The sequence below is a fragment of the Vicugna pacos genome, chromosome 7 (assembly GCF_048564905.1).
Source record: "Vicugna pacos chromosome 7, VicPac4, whole genome shotgun sequence".
Lineage (NCBI taxonomy): Eukaryota > Metazoa > Chordata > Mammalia > Artiodactyla > Camelidae > Vicugna > Vicugna pacos.
In genome coordinates, this window is record NC_132993.1 from 50,628,249 (window position 1) to 50,643,470 (window position 15,222).

General features: G+C 36.3%; 1 long non-coding RNA gene across 7 annotated transcripts in view; it reads left to right on the forward strand.

Annotated features, from left to right (window-relative positions):
* Window positions 1–15,222, forward strand: part of LOC140697418 (uncharacterized) — a 235,371-nt gene that overhangs the window by 132,011 nt on the left and 88,138 nt on the right. For all 7 annotated transcript variants that reach the window (XR_012074444.1, XR_012074440.1, XR_012074446.1 and 4 more), the window contains one exon: window positions 2,883–2,994. This is a non-coding gene — a long non-coding RNA (uncharacterized lncRNA). The remainder of the gene's footprint in view (window positions 1–2,882; window positions 2,995–15,222) is intronic.

Below are 15,222 nucleotides of genomic sequence, written 5' to 3' on the forward strand. Positions count from 1 at the left end.
ATGTGTCTAGTTGTGAAGAACAATGGAAGTCAAGGGGGAAAGGTTTGTATTTTGTTACAAATGGCATAGGAAGCCATTTCAGGATTTTACGTAGGGGGAGTAAAATAATGTGTTTATCCATTAAAAAGAGAATTTGGCTGTTGAGTGGAGAAAGAAGGGGGAAATCAGCTGGGTCAAGTGCTGTTGAGAGTACAGGGAGGTCAAAGAAGTGACCATTGCTCTTGGCAATATGGGAGTTACCATGACCTTGACAAGAGCCACTTCAGTGGAGTGGCAGCAAGGGAGCTCTCGACAGGAGTTGGTTGAGAAGAAAATACAAGACAAGGAATTGGAATCCATGAAACAACACGTCTTTGTGAAAGTGATTAAATGCCTTTAAAACATTCTGCTAAAATAGTACCACCTTCTGCTTAAAAACCTTGCACAATATAGCATACCTCTAAAAAATGTTTTTAAAAAATATTTTTTTGAGTTGAAAGGAGCTGTAGAGATGATCTAGCCCAACCTTTTCATTTTACAGATGGCTAAAATGAGGTCTGGGGAATTTAACTAGGCGCAGAACCAGAGCCAGATGCCTAACTTAGAGTTTGCTGCTGTTTTTTACTATCCTGCACTGCTACTAATAATAACTAGCATTTATTGAGTGCTTAATAAGTGCCAGGTATTATTCCAAGATTTTTACATATATTCACTAATTTAATACTCATCAGAAACCTTTGAAACAAGTTCTATTAAAATCTCGATTTTACAGCTGAGAAAACTAAGGCATAGAATATTGAAGTGTCTGGGTCAAGGCCATCCATCTAATAAGTTCTGCAGAGCCAGAAATCAGAACCCAGGTACTCAGATTCAGGAGGCCACATTCTTAATAATTATGCTCTTCTATTTATTATTCTATTTGGTTCTAGTCCATAAGTCTCTTTTAAATGAATATCTGCATAATTGTGTTAAAATTTCTGAGGTCTCATAACATATCTAATCCCATTTCACCTCAGTATATCCATCCCATCTTACTCTTTGTAGAAAATACTATTTCTGTTTAAGTATTACATTAAGTATTAAGTATTATGCTTGAATATTCTTAATTTTTATTTTTTTGTGGTGGTAAAAATTAATACCATATTGGGCTGTAATCATTGCTTATTGAAATGTACTTTCTATGAGATTGGTTTGTCATTGACTGACCACTATAAGAAACCTATTAGTGAAGATAATAATGTGAGAAATCATTACTCATGTATATTTGCTTGGCTCTGAAATTTATCTCTGTCGTTACTTGTTAAATCGTCTCTTTCCAACATTTAAGTTTTAAAAGGAATAACATCTTCTTTCAGAACATCTGCCACATGGTTCTGGGCAATAAGAATTCAACATTTTTCCTAAGAATTCAACATATTTCCTAAGAAATAAATGGGATTTTCTCCTTTTTCAAACTCTTAAATAAAAACAGTGACATTTCAGGAAACATTATTACTTCTCTCATGTCCTTTGCTTTTTTCAGATCTAACTTCACAATTCAACTGAATTTTCATTGAAATTCACCACACTTCCCTCCACAGCTGTGGTCTCAAAATACTGTTTCTGCATTAATTTTAGCCCATGGAATTGCTGCTTGGAGAAACCACAGAGTCAATCAGACTCAAAATGCCCCAAATCCTTTCTGCTTTGGAGTTTCCCATCTTTAGATCAAAGCATTTCATGCCCGTCAGCAACTTTTTAATGCATTTGCTCCTCGTATGTGCAACTTCCATTTAAAGACTCTCCTTGGCTGACTTCTCTGATGAAGTTGCCTGCTTGCCAGGAGAGCAGCACTAATGCAGAAGTAACAGAGGGGACTTCAGGTCCTCTTTTCAGTGTCCTGATGTTCCAGATAATGTCCAACTTCAGCTGTGGACAAACCACTATTCTTTGCACCAGAGGCAGAAGATAGTGGTTTTCAGTGTGTGCAAACTGTGAAGATGATAAAGACAAATATAAACTACTTAAATGAGAGGGTCATTGAGGAGGGGAATTAAAGACTCGATAGAAGCAATTATTGGAATCTATCAAAATAATGTCATGTTATGAATACTGGATTTAAGAGTTTTGTTTATTTTAGCTTAAGCTTGCATATGTGTAGTGGGGTTGAAAAAACTTAGAAACAGGTTTTTTGGTTACTTTTTCTTTTTTTTGGAACTCTGAGTTTATTTGAATAGTCTCAGTTCCCTTCTTTTAATGAGAGGAAAAACAATACATACAAAGTAATAGATTTGGAAAAGAATAAGTCAAATTCCCAAGGGTGATAATCTTTTGGAAAAAGTTAATATTCATGACTTATGGGAAAGTGATGAGAGCCAGCATGTCACTTGTCTATGCTCCAAGTGTTCAACTTTGTGCCTACAGCCAAACCAGGCCTTATAATAAAATCGTAATACTTTAGAAAGGCGGAAGCAGCAAACCCATATTATTGAACCTTTATAACCTCAACAATAATAAATCTAAGATTTATATTTGTGTATGCTCTAAAGTCATGCTAAGTCTTCATGTAAAACTTCCATCTATTTTTGAAAGCAGTTTTCTTTCTTTGTTTCATCAAAGCATAGTATTGCTGTCCTAAAAACAAAACCAACAAAAAACAACAACAAAAAAAAAACCAGAATTGAATGAAATTGGCCTAAATATCCTTCTTTCATTTCTGTATTTGTCCTAAATCAGTACGTCAAGGTTCAAATTCAACTTGCTGATTTATTTATAGGATATTCATTCTATGCCGCATAGTATTTATAATTACACAAAATACAGAAATAATTTTCTGCTCTTAGAAGTTCCCATTCTATATGTGCTAGATCAAGAAGATCCAGACCACCCTTTTGTTTATTTTCATGTTTCCTTCCTTCTCTTAGGAGGAGAGTGATGGTTTCTGAAATGGTGAGCACATCTGGATATCTACATTTCACGTTGACTTTTTTGGAGAGAATTTTATTAAAGAGGAAGAAATGAAGACTGGACCAGAAGGTAGGTCTTGGCTTGGTAGTGTGATGATTCAGTGCTGGGGAAAGGGAGGGTCCCTCTTCATTTCATATACAGTTCTTCCAGGAAAAGACACATAGCCTTGGATTTGTTGTTTATCTTATTCTGGCATGGAAAAAAAAAAGAAATAGTCTATTCATAGGACTAGTCTTACCACATGCAGTGTTCTCATAGAGGTATATTTTTGGTTTCTTTAATGGACTTAAAAGTCTATAAAAGGAGATGAAGCTCAAGTCCATAAATGAAAGCTTAAAATCATAAGAGTTTATCTCAGCAACAGGTGAGAAAAATGTGTAGTGAGTAGAAGGTTAGATGAGAGTGATCCCAAACTAATTGCTGATTAGCTGAAAACATATGTAGAAATTTTCAGCAATTAGTAATCACTACAAAACATATATATTTAATTAGCCACATGGTTTGTTTTACTGGAATTGAAACTGCGTGTCTCTCCCACTGTGTCTGGCTTTTAGGACTTCACAAGTTCTGTCTATACACATACGTATATTTTATTTGTTTTGGTTATTCAGAAAAGTGAGCAGAATTAGGATAATATTCAAATCATATTTAGCTATGTTGCTAGAAAAGTAATTTAACTATAGCAGAGGTGTTTCCATTCTTTAAGTAGTGGGAAGTCTGGAAACTTTAAGTTTCAAGTGGGTTTCAAGTGTATGAAGCACACTGTTTTAACTCCTTTACATATCATAGGTAATAGGTTAGAAATATGATTTCAAGAATGGTGGCAAGTTCAAGCTCAGTAGTCAGGTTCTACAAAGTTGACTTTCAATTTAATCAAAACTTAAGAAACCTCTGACATAGTGTATATCCTTTTGCCATGCCCAACAGAGGAAACTATGGCCACAACAACTATTTAATGCATGTGACCTCTGGAAGCCTAGAAATGAAGAATTTATTTTGTATTTATGGTATATTAGTCCTATCACCTCCAAAAGTTTCCTTAGGAGTGTGAGGAAGAGAAGTTGTGATTCTTTCTGAACTTAGTCATCAGCCTTGCCTGTGACCCAATGCCAAACTCTTCCCTCTGCCAGCTCTTCAAGTAGGAGAGAGATCCACTGTGTCTGGATTACAGAAGCAGAGATGCTCTATTGGTATAATTAGTTAGGTGGTCCTACATATCAAATGTTTTATCCTTGTTCTTGTTATTTTATCCTTTTTCACCTCTAGAAAAGTTACCAATCACGTAGGTAAGGTCCTTACCATTTCAGGAGGTTATTGTGAAATGACATCTCTCAGGCAGGAAAACCTAAATAGCACAACTCTCAGATTTCATTAGTCACTTTTGTATAGCAAAAAAATGGATACCTTCTCTATCAAATCAATAATGTTCAGTCAGGCTTTTTTTTTTCTTTTTTAAGGCTGAAGGTGAAGTCTTATAGTTCAAAATAGTGGTGAGACTCATGAGAATTTGACCAAAAACTCACTCGACTCTAGGACAGTTTATATGAATTGTTCTGTCTTTGATTAGAGCAAGAATTCATTTTTTTTCTAGCTTCTTCAACAACTAATTAGTCACAGAATTTTGGCATTGATTTTTTCATCAAGGCCATGAGTGCTTGTAGAATGAAGGACAATTATTTGTGTTAAGTCTCTCTGCCCCAAGGCTATCAAAATTTCATAGTTTGAGTTTTGCCACATTCTTCAAAGCTTTCTCTTTCAACTTTTGGCTAAAAGCAACATGACAGAACAAGATTCATTACCTGGATCTATGAGTTAATCTGCATTCAAATACCTGGTGATTATAGCACTTCAGCCTGTTAAACAGAGTGCAGGGCTTTTGGAGAAAGTATGTTTGAAAGTTGTGCTCATAAGAAAGGTAGAAAGACTATGTGTGACTTGCTAGAACATTTGGACCAGGTGGCCATCAATCCTCATAGATTTGGAGTCTAGGGTTAGACTCCCACAGAACAGTAGAGTTTACAACATGAGTAAAAAGAATCAAAAGATCAGAAAATAGTGTTAGTTGTCTAGTTTATTGTTCTGGGATTCTGTTTCTTGATTACTGAAGAGTCAAAGGGATTTTCACCTCTTCCTGTACTGGTATCTAGAACTTTCTTCCCAGCTAGCAGACTTATCTGATGAAGATTCAGATTTTCACATCTGGCTTTTAGTTTAACTCCTTTGTGTAAACTGACTTTCTCTCCTGCTGTTTTATCCTCTTGAAATGGAAACCAGCCAAAATTCCCCTCTCCTGATTGTCATCTTTGTATGGCAACAAATCATGACGATTACTACTCTTTCTACCCTTTTTAAATGTTCTCCACCTTCCCTAACCAATCCTCAATTCCCCTCTTTCTCTTTCTCTCTTCTTGCTCATCTCTCCTTTCTACCTGCTCTGCTCCCACAGTTCTAACTGCCCTTTAGAAGGGTGCCATCATGTTCCATGCCTCTCCTGGTCTTTATCAGTTGGTAGATGACTCCCTGCTTCCCAAAGACTCAATGTAGAGAAGTATATGATAGAAGAGAGGGAGAAATATAGTCAAGCAACTTAGGAATTTTTGAGCTCTTGGAGAAAGTTCAAAAGAAAGTTTCAAAGCCTATGGGAAGGTTTAGAGGAAGTGAGATGGCCTCTCCCACTAGTCATACTCTTGTATGGTCTCTCCCCTCATTGCACCAAGATTGATCTGTGTGACCAACAGAACACAGCAAAAGTAATAGTGTGCCACTTCTGAGATAGGTTGTAAAAGAATGTTGCTACAACCTTAGTCTCTCTCTCTCCTTCTTAGATCACTTGCTCTGGGGGAAGCCAGCTGCCATGTTATGAAAACACTCATGCAGCACATGGAGGGATACATGTGACAAGGAACAAAGATAGCTAGACAATAACCAGGGACATGAGTGATCCTAGAGATAGATCTGCTAGTCCCTGGTGACTGCAGCCCTGGCCAACAGCATGACTACAACTTCAAGAGAAACTTTGAGTCAGAAGCACCCACCTAAACTGTTTCTGGATCCTTACTCTGTAGTAACTAGGAGATAATGATTATTATTTTGAGCTTCTAAATGTAGGGGTAATTTGTTATGTAGCAGTAGATAACTAATACGCTTAGCAAAGTCATTCCAGTTTTGAATGGAGTGCCTAGGCAGACGAGAGAAGAGAGTTGAGTACTCAAGTGCAGAAAATTAAGGAAATTACAGTCAGATTTTTAACTTAAAAAATGTGTACATTGCAATTTTGCCTTTGCTTAATTTTAAGATAGATCTGGGTTGCAATTCAGATTTAGTGTTCAGTGATTTATTGCCTAAATGTACAGTGATCTATCTAGTCCTCTAGATGAGATCAGAAGAAAAGATGGGTGGGCTCATCAAAGAGGACTGAGATTTTCCTTCTAAGAACTGAGCTTGTACTCCAGCTCTGTCACTTACTATTTGGTTACCAGTGAGGAATTTATTTAATCTCTTTTTAATCATGGTTTTTCCTCGAGTGAAAGGGATACTATCATTTATGCTCTGCATATCTAAAGGATCAAGTGAGTCAATGTGTGTAAAAGAACTTTGTAAACTGCTAGACACCATCTAAAGAGAAGTGCTTTACAAACTGTGATGCTAACATGTTATTGACTCAGTGGGCTCGTTTTCTGAGTCCACCAGAAGATGGCCATTTGACAACACAGAGATTCTCTCCTGAGGAGGCATTCAGCCTCCTGGTGTCTTGGGTGCCAGGCAAGTATGTGCCAATCATAGGCTTCCTGCCTTACCCTGGATTATTCCAGGTTTCTCAGTCCCTGGCCCTCTGTGTCAAACTTGGTTTAGAGAGGAAGGCACCACAGAGTTAGGAACAGCATATGCCTCTTCTTGGAGTCCATCTGATGCTGTCACTTACAAAGTTAGGAAAATTTGCAACTTTACAATTGAGACAGGAAGAGAAAAATGTATTCATACCCTGAAAAGAATCCCAGCTGCGTTACTGAGACTGATTTTTAAGACTGAATTATAAAAAAAATAAGATGGAAAAATAAATTCACATTTATATTAAACTTCTAATTAAATACATTAAATCATACATGGACAAGACCCTAGCTTGTTTTATCATAATGTATTAAAAAATGAACAATTTCTATCTTAAATTTTGAGTACACTTTTTTGTGAATACTCATAGTTTACAACACACTTTTTCCAGCTTTATTGAGATGCAATTGATATATAACATTTTATAAGGTTAAGGTGTACAACATGATTGGAGATTAGCTAGCCTTATTGCAGTAATCATTTTGAAATATATACATACATCCAATAGTTAATATCCATCACCTCACATAGTTAGAACTTCTTTTCTCGTGATGAGCACTTCTATACTCTTAGCAACGTTCACATATACAATACAATATTGTTACTACAGTCATCATGTCATTCGTTATATCCCCACAAATTATTCATCTTACAACTGGAAGTTTGTTCATTTTGACCACCTTCATCCGTTTCCCCCACTCCCTGCCTCTGACAACCACCAATCTGTTCCGTGTTTCTTTGCGTTTGGTTTTTTTGAGAGGGATCATACAGTATATGTCTTTCTCTGTCTAACTTATTACACTTACCATAATGTCCCTCAAGTTTCGTCCATGTCACAAGTCGCAGGATTTCTTCCCTTTTTATGGCTGAATAGCATTACACTTGTGTGTGTGTGGGGTGTGGGTGTGTATAACATATTCTTTATCCCATTGTCTGTCAGGCACTTTGATTGTTTCCATGTCTTAGCTATTGTAAATAATGCTGCTGTCAACATGAAGGAACTGGAGACAGTGATTTTATTTCCTTCAGCTATATACCCCAAATTTCTGAATCATATGACAGTCCGATTTTTAATTTCTTGAAGAACCTTCATATTGTTTTCCATAGTGACTGTACCAACTTACATTCCCACCAATAGTGCACAGGGTTCCCTTTTTCCTACATGCTCTTTGGCATTTATTATCTCTTGTCTTTTTGATTGTAGCCATTTTAACACATAAAAGATGATACCTCATTATGGTTTTGATTTCCATTTCCCTCATGATTAGTGATGTTGAGTGCCTTTCCATGTACAATATTCCATTTAGGTATATTCTGTGGTGGAAAAGGGTATTCAGCTCCTTTGCTCATTTTTAAATTAGATCATTTGGTTTTTTGCTACTGAGTTATGTGAGTTGTTTATATAATTTAGGTATTAACCATTTACCATATATGGGGTTTGCAAATATTTTCTCCCATTATATGGGTTGCCTCTTCATTTTTCTGATCACTTATTTTTCTGTGCAGATTTTTAGTTTGATGTGGTCCAACATTATTTTTGCCTTTTTTTTTTTTGCTTGTGCTTTAGATGTCTTATTTAAAAGCTTACTGCCAAGACCAATGTTAAGAAGCCTTTTCTGTTTTCTTCTAGGAGTTTTACAATTTCACATCTTACATTTAAATCTTTAATCCATTTCTAGTTAATTTTTGTGAGTGTTGTAAGATAGGGGTCTAATTTCATTATTTTGCATCTGAATATCCAATTTTCCCAGCATCATTTGTTGAGGAGAATATTTTTTCTCCAGTCAGTGTTCTTGGCTCTGTGGTCAAATATTAGTTGATGGTATATGCATGGGTTTATTTCTAGGTTCTCTATTCTGTTCCATTGGTCTGTGTGTTTTTATATCAGTACTGAACTGTTTTGATTACTGTAGCTTTGTAGTATAGTTTGAAATCAGGAAGTATGATACCTTCAGCTTTGTTCTTCCTCAGGATTGCTTTGGATATTTAATCTTTTGTAACTTCAAATGAATGCTGGAATTTTTTTCTTTCTGTAAAAAACACCGTTGCAATTTTGATAGGGATGGTATTGAATCTGTAGATAGCTTTGAGTTGTATAGAAATTTTAACAATATTAATTCTTCACATTACACTTTTTATAATTAGTCAGTGCTGAATTTATGTTTGATAAAATTCTTTCTTTGTGACTAAATAATGGCTTTCTTTCATTTATCAATTGCAGTTAAATTTTTCTACAAGCCTAGAATCTTAGAATTACAATAAATCTGAAGCTGTGTTGAGATTCAACTGCAACAAAGGCCTCAGCCAGTCTCCTGGGGAGCTCTGGAGCTGATGGCCCTTCAGAAATACATTGAATTGAGGCCAAAGGGCCCAAGTTTTCCACCCTAGGCAGTCTTCTTGGCTAGGATATCAACAGCAGAACTCCCAGCCTTCTCTGGTGTTCTCAGGAAACTTGTACATTCCTGTGCCACATAAGAGGGAATGCAGAACCCGCCACTGCCGCCTTCCCCACTCAGCTGTCTTTCTTGTCTTACATGCTAGTGCGCACAAGTCACCACAGCTACTGCAAGGACAATTCTGGGACAAATTCTGCTCATGTGTATTAAAGACCACTAATGAATACAGTTAGTGTATCTATTTCTGTGTCTACATATGAATTTTATCTTTCAGTTAATTCCTAGCACTTAATAAAGTATCTAAGATGGAGGAAGAACTGACTGAATACTGATTGAGTGAACAAAGGTTAAGCTGCTCAAAAAAAATTAACTCTTTTAAAAAGATTTTTCTCAAGTCACAGCCAAAGTGCTCCCATTCCTTCTTGTTCTGTTTTCATTGGGGAACATCTGTTCCCCAACCCCTTTATAAGGAGAATAATACACACCAAGACTGCAATTAAGTCACCCACAGCCTTCTCCTCTTTTTGGCCAACCAGCAGCATTTCTGTGATCCCTTCCTTATAAGCCTAGGTTTCCAACCCTTTAATCATCTCTGCTCTCTTCTGAATCCAAATGTCCCACTTACTTTTAAACTGTGGAGACCCTAATGGAAATCTATCATAACGATGCTGTAAAAGTTTGGCAAATTTCAGGGGAAACCAACATCTGTTTGGTCCTTTCTTATTATCTCCTTGCTGCCTTTTCATTAAGGAATTCCCAGGAAAAGCTGTAAAATGTATTTTTTAAATTAATTCAACAATTTCCTTTCTAGTGTAAATCTTATTTGAATGCATACAATATCTGTGCAAAAATGAATTCAGAACTGGAGGCTTTCTAAGTTCACAAATATAATCCTTTACATAATATTTTAAAATACTTTGTACATACTTTTAGAAGCAATTTGCAGATCTTTTTAACTCTAATAAAATTTCTTTGGTTTTGTGTATTAACTCAATAGTGACTTTCTTTACAACCTAAAAATATTTTTTGTTATTTTATTTAATTCTTTCCTATGTTCTTGATATAGACCTATTGAACAAGAATAAAAATAATGACCGGTATTAACATAGCACCTGCTCTGTGCCAGGCAAGTGTTTTAGATGTATTGACATATTTAATCTTCATAACAACCCAATGAGCCAGCTACTATTGTCATCCCCATTTTTCAGATGAAGAAATCAAGGAACAGAGAGGCTAAGGACTTGCCCAAGATAATACTAGCAAATGAGGTTCAGAGCTGGAATTTGAAGGCCGGGAGCCTATCCCTAGAGCCCATGGTCTTATGATGATGTACCACCATACATTTATGAATATGGGGTGGAATGACAGAGATTTCTTTTTATTAGTGGTCTTTAATACACATGAGCAGAACTTTTCTTTGCATTTAAAGATTTTTTTCTTTATATTATTATTATACTTGAGTTATATCAATTATTATACTTGAGTATGGATGTTGGTTTGACTGAAGAAATGACTCACGGTAGCACCTTTGCTGATTGACCCTCATGGCTCCCTTACATTAAGGAAGCTATCACTTACTTTTTGAGAATGTAAATCCTGCAGGTGCTGAATATTAGTGAATCTAATTTCCTTTAACTCAAACATTGAGCTTATTTTGCCACCATGAACTTTAAGTGTAACCCCCAGGAGCCCTATAAATTTGCCCCAAACAGCTGTGACGTATGTGTTGGGCTCCCCACGATAGAGGAGCGCTTGATCGTCTCGCATTGAGTGTCATTTATTTCAGAGTCAGTTTTCCAGAACAGGTGGTTCTATTGTTACCACCCAGGTCTTCCTGTGGGTCTTTCAGAAACTCTACTGCCTTTTCAGAGAACACTTGAGACCTTTCCCAGAGAGCTGTCTGTACTATTAGTGGTGGTTTGGTGTGTTGAGATCCTGGGAAACTTGTTCCAGCTCTGGCTCTTTGGGTTGTTCTGTTTCATTTAAACTTTGGGGAAAGTAATTACTTTGCTCAAGAAAAATAATCATATCTTAACTTATTTCATTTGGACTAATAAATTGAACATCGTATTAAAAAACCCAAGCCTGGAGATTCTACACCTCGTTCAGAGGGAAATTGATCTGAGAAAACCTCTTGATCTGTTTCCAAATATGCCTTTGTCCTTACTATCTATGTATAGGACAGGAAAAAAATTTTTTTTGCTCTTATACATAGGCATTTGGAAACATTTTAGCACATGCCCTTTAACCAGTCTCTAATGTTTCAAAATGTTCTCTAAAGCAATGATTTCCCTTTTAAAAATATGATACACGTGCAGTTTCATGGTAGGATCTGCCTATATTAGGAAGTACTTAAGCAGCACATATATTTCCTAGTGTGCCATGATTTTTAAAGCAAAATGTTAACAATGTCTCTCTCAGGAAATAGAATTGGCAGCTGTTGGGGATGGAGATGAATATTTTCCATTTTTCATTTTATTTATTTCTTCTAATGTCTGAATTTCTTATAAAAACTGTGCACATGTATTTCTTTACAAATAATTATTGGAGCAATGAGATTGTGAGCCTTTTTGTTTTCATACATTTTTTTCGACTTAAGCAGAAATACTACTAAAATACAAAGTATTTTTTTAACTCTCATAAAAGTTTAATCGTTCAATGTATTTAGATGTTTGGTCAGTTTGACTGGGAAAGCGGTAGGTGCCTATCACTAACATTTTAGAATTTTAGCATTGAAAGGATCCAGCCTTGTTGCTTTACAATAAAGAATTGAATTTAAATAAAATTCAATGGTTTGTCCAAGTTCACATAGCTAGTGAGTAGCAAAACTAGAACTAGAATCCAAGTGTCCTAACTCTAGCCAGTGACTTTCCTGTGAAACCATCCCACCTTCCCTAAGAGTTAATTATGTATTCAAAATAGTATTGTATTTTTGCAACTGTAAGAATTTGCAAGTGTATTCCGTGAATTTAATTGTATCATGAAGCCAAGCTTTAGAAGAGGTAAAAATACATGTAATAGAGAAATATCATGATTCATAGATCAAATGGATTACAACTATGTTAAGTACTAAATGCTAGAAAATACACTCAGTTTAAAAATGAAATGAATGTATTTCATTTTTAAATAATGAAATTTTAAATAATGAAATCACTAGGGGAAAAAGTCATTTTTGAGGGATGGGAGAATTCTAGGTGAAAATAATGATCTCATTTCATGATTTATATGCTGCCATTCTTCTGTTAGGATGGTAACAAGACCTAATTAGGTCCTATGAAAAACTCTTTAATTCTAAAAGATCTTCCTATTAAAAAGCAAGAAAGGTTGGTAGAGTGGAGACATGTGTTCCTGTAAAAGCACGATATATTGCATGTTTCATTCAAGGATTTTGCAGTCATGAAAAGGAAAAAAAAAACTGGGTAATACTAGGCTAGAGTGAATTAAAAAGTATGAAAAATTACCAGCATTGATACTGAAACCTACGTCGAAGGCAGACCTTATTAAAAATACACTTAAATAGAAAAGAACATGGAATCAGTGCTTTCTCCAATTGGAAGCATCGTCTTACTACTTCCTGTTACTATTTATAAAAAGGCTTAGCTCAGCTTTGGATTCCGTGAACAGAGATGAAGGGTCTTCACCGTATCCTTTTTCTGTAGCTTGTGGAAACACATGTGATCTGCTCCGTGCACTGCTGACCTCTACAAAGTGAGGAAACAACCCAGAGGGATATTTCTTTTCCATATAGAAGCAGTGACTTGGTACCAAGATGGCACTCAGTATTTGCTGAATAAATTACTCAGTGCCTCTTACTGCTTTTCCCTCTCTAATCTAAACCCATAAGCAAACTTTGAAAAGTCTGGAGAAAATGTATTTCTCCTTCTTTCCATTCTACCATTCTGAACTGGAAATACATAAAGAAAAATGGATCCTGGATAATTGCAAGCCAAATTCCTGGAGGAAAAAAAGATAAAAGAGAAATTGCTACCTATGAATTTTTGTGATCACAGAAATTCTCATGATTTCACCATTACCTCCTTCCTGGAGAAGAGTATCATTGCTAGTAACCCTGCTTTGTCTTTTTGTTTTTGTTTTTCATTTACTATGCTCTGGTAGGATGACAAAGGATATGTTATTTTAATTTTAATTTTAATTTTTTCATACATGAAAATGGAGCCTATAAAAAATAATTAACTGACCACACAAAGAAGTCACTAGGTTAGGGATGGGGTTGGTGGAGGAGGTTTGAAGAAGAGCCTGGATATGGGGAGGTTGGTGCTGAATCAGTGTAACATGAGGACTTGTTGTCCCTGAGCAAGGAGACAAGCCCAAGAGGAAGAGGCTGACTCACCAGGAAGTGGAACAAGCACAAAAGGGCAACTTTCTCTCACAGATAAAGGACAACTCGCAAGTCATATCCCTGTCAAGATGAAAACAAAGCCTGGACCTTGGGCAAAACATAACATGCCCAGAATACAACTTTTCTAGAAAAGCCTTTGAGTTTAAAGTAAATATGGAAAAATAGTTTTTAAAAGGAGGCACCTACTGGGAGAGAAAGCATTTCCAGGCAAGGTAAGGGCTACCACCAGTTTCCTTGTCATATCTTTAGAAGTGAAGAGAGAAGTATTTTAGGAATTTTTATTTCAAAACAAAGGACAGTGAGAGAGAACACTGTGAAAATGATCATGTAAAATTAATTTTAGCAGCAAAATATCATCATTACCATTTAAACTAAGAAACAGCTCTTCCGCTATGACTGGTATAGGCTCAGTGAATTACAGCTCGGGCTGGAACAGATGCTGAAGACACAGGAGAAAGGGAAGAGCTAAATGTGAAAATCTTCAGGAGGACGTGACAAGCCATTAAAATTCATTGGTTCAATCAGTCTGTTAAAACATTTTCCAGCCTGCTTATTGAAGCAGTGGAAAAATTATGAACTCACATCTCTCACTCTCAGATATGGAAAGTTTAAATTACAAGAAGATGGAAAGGAAGGAAATGGCAAAAGGAAGGAAAAACCGTGATGCAGTTATGGCTAATCTGAATTTATTGGTATTTCTCAACTTAAGAAAATGCGGAGGAGATCAAACAGAAGGATGAGGAAGATATAAAACTGCATTTAATTTATACACCAAAAGAGGTGGAAAAAAGGACTTTCTTGATGAAGCTTACAAAAATGAAGAGAAACACTCACTAATCTAGACTGTGCTTCAGTATTCTTTATTACAGTACATTTTGAGTAGGTTCTCCCCCTAATTCATGTGCCTGTGAGAGGGCATGAAAAAATCACTGGATTGTTCTGAAAATGTCAATATCAAATGAAGTGGAAACTGTCTCTGAGATATTAGAATTACCACCATGCATTGCTTCCCATATTCTAGGTACTGTGCACAGCAGTTTACATAATATTGCTTTGAATTCCTCTAACTGCTTTGTGGAGTAGGCATACTGGAAGATACAATGAGGAAATATACAGTAAATTATATATATATAAAATATATAGAGAGGTGAGAACTACAGTAGGTGAGAGGAGGATGAGTGGCTCATCTAAGGTCACATGGCTAGTGAGTAGAGGAGCCAAGGATGAGTCTCTGTGATGCTCATCCTGCTATGCCATGCTCTGTGTCACCTCTCTTTTACCCAAGAGAGTATGTGTAGTTTGATGAGGAAGAGAAAGTCTTCTGAGGACATAGAAACCAAAGGCGGTACTCTTGAGGGAGGAGGGCTAAATAAGAGAATTTAAGATGTCAACATGGAAAACAGGGAGTGCATGAGGCGAGCACCTAGCTGAGGTGCTCAGTGTAGGGTGATACTGATGGAACACAAGGAGGAGCAAGAAGGCAGTCTTAGGATGGATGGATAAACACTTGGTCAAGTAGAAAGATTTTTTCTTTTCCTTTGAATGAAGTTTATGGGGGTCTGTGTGGCATCCTAATTTCAGAGAAATGGAGGGAAGCATACACACCTAGGTCATGCCAGAGACAGGGTTCCTGCAGGATTGGAAAAGGAACATCTGTTCACAATCTGAGAGTTGAAGGCAGGGTCCCCAACCCCCTCTCCCAATAGAGTGCAC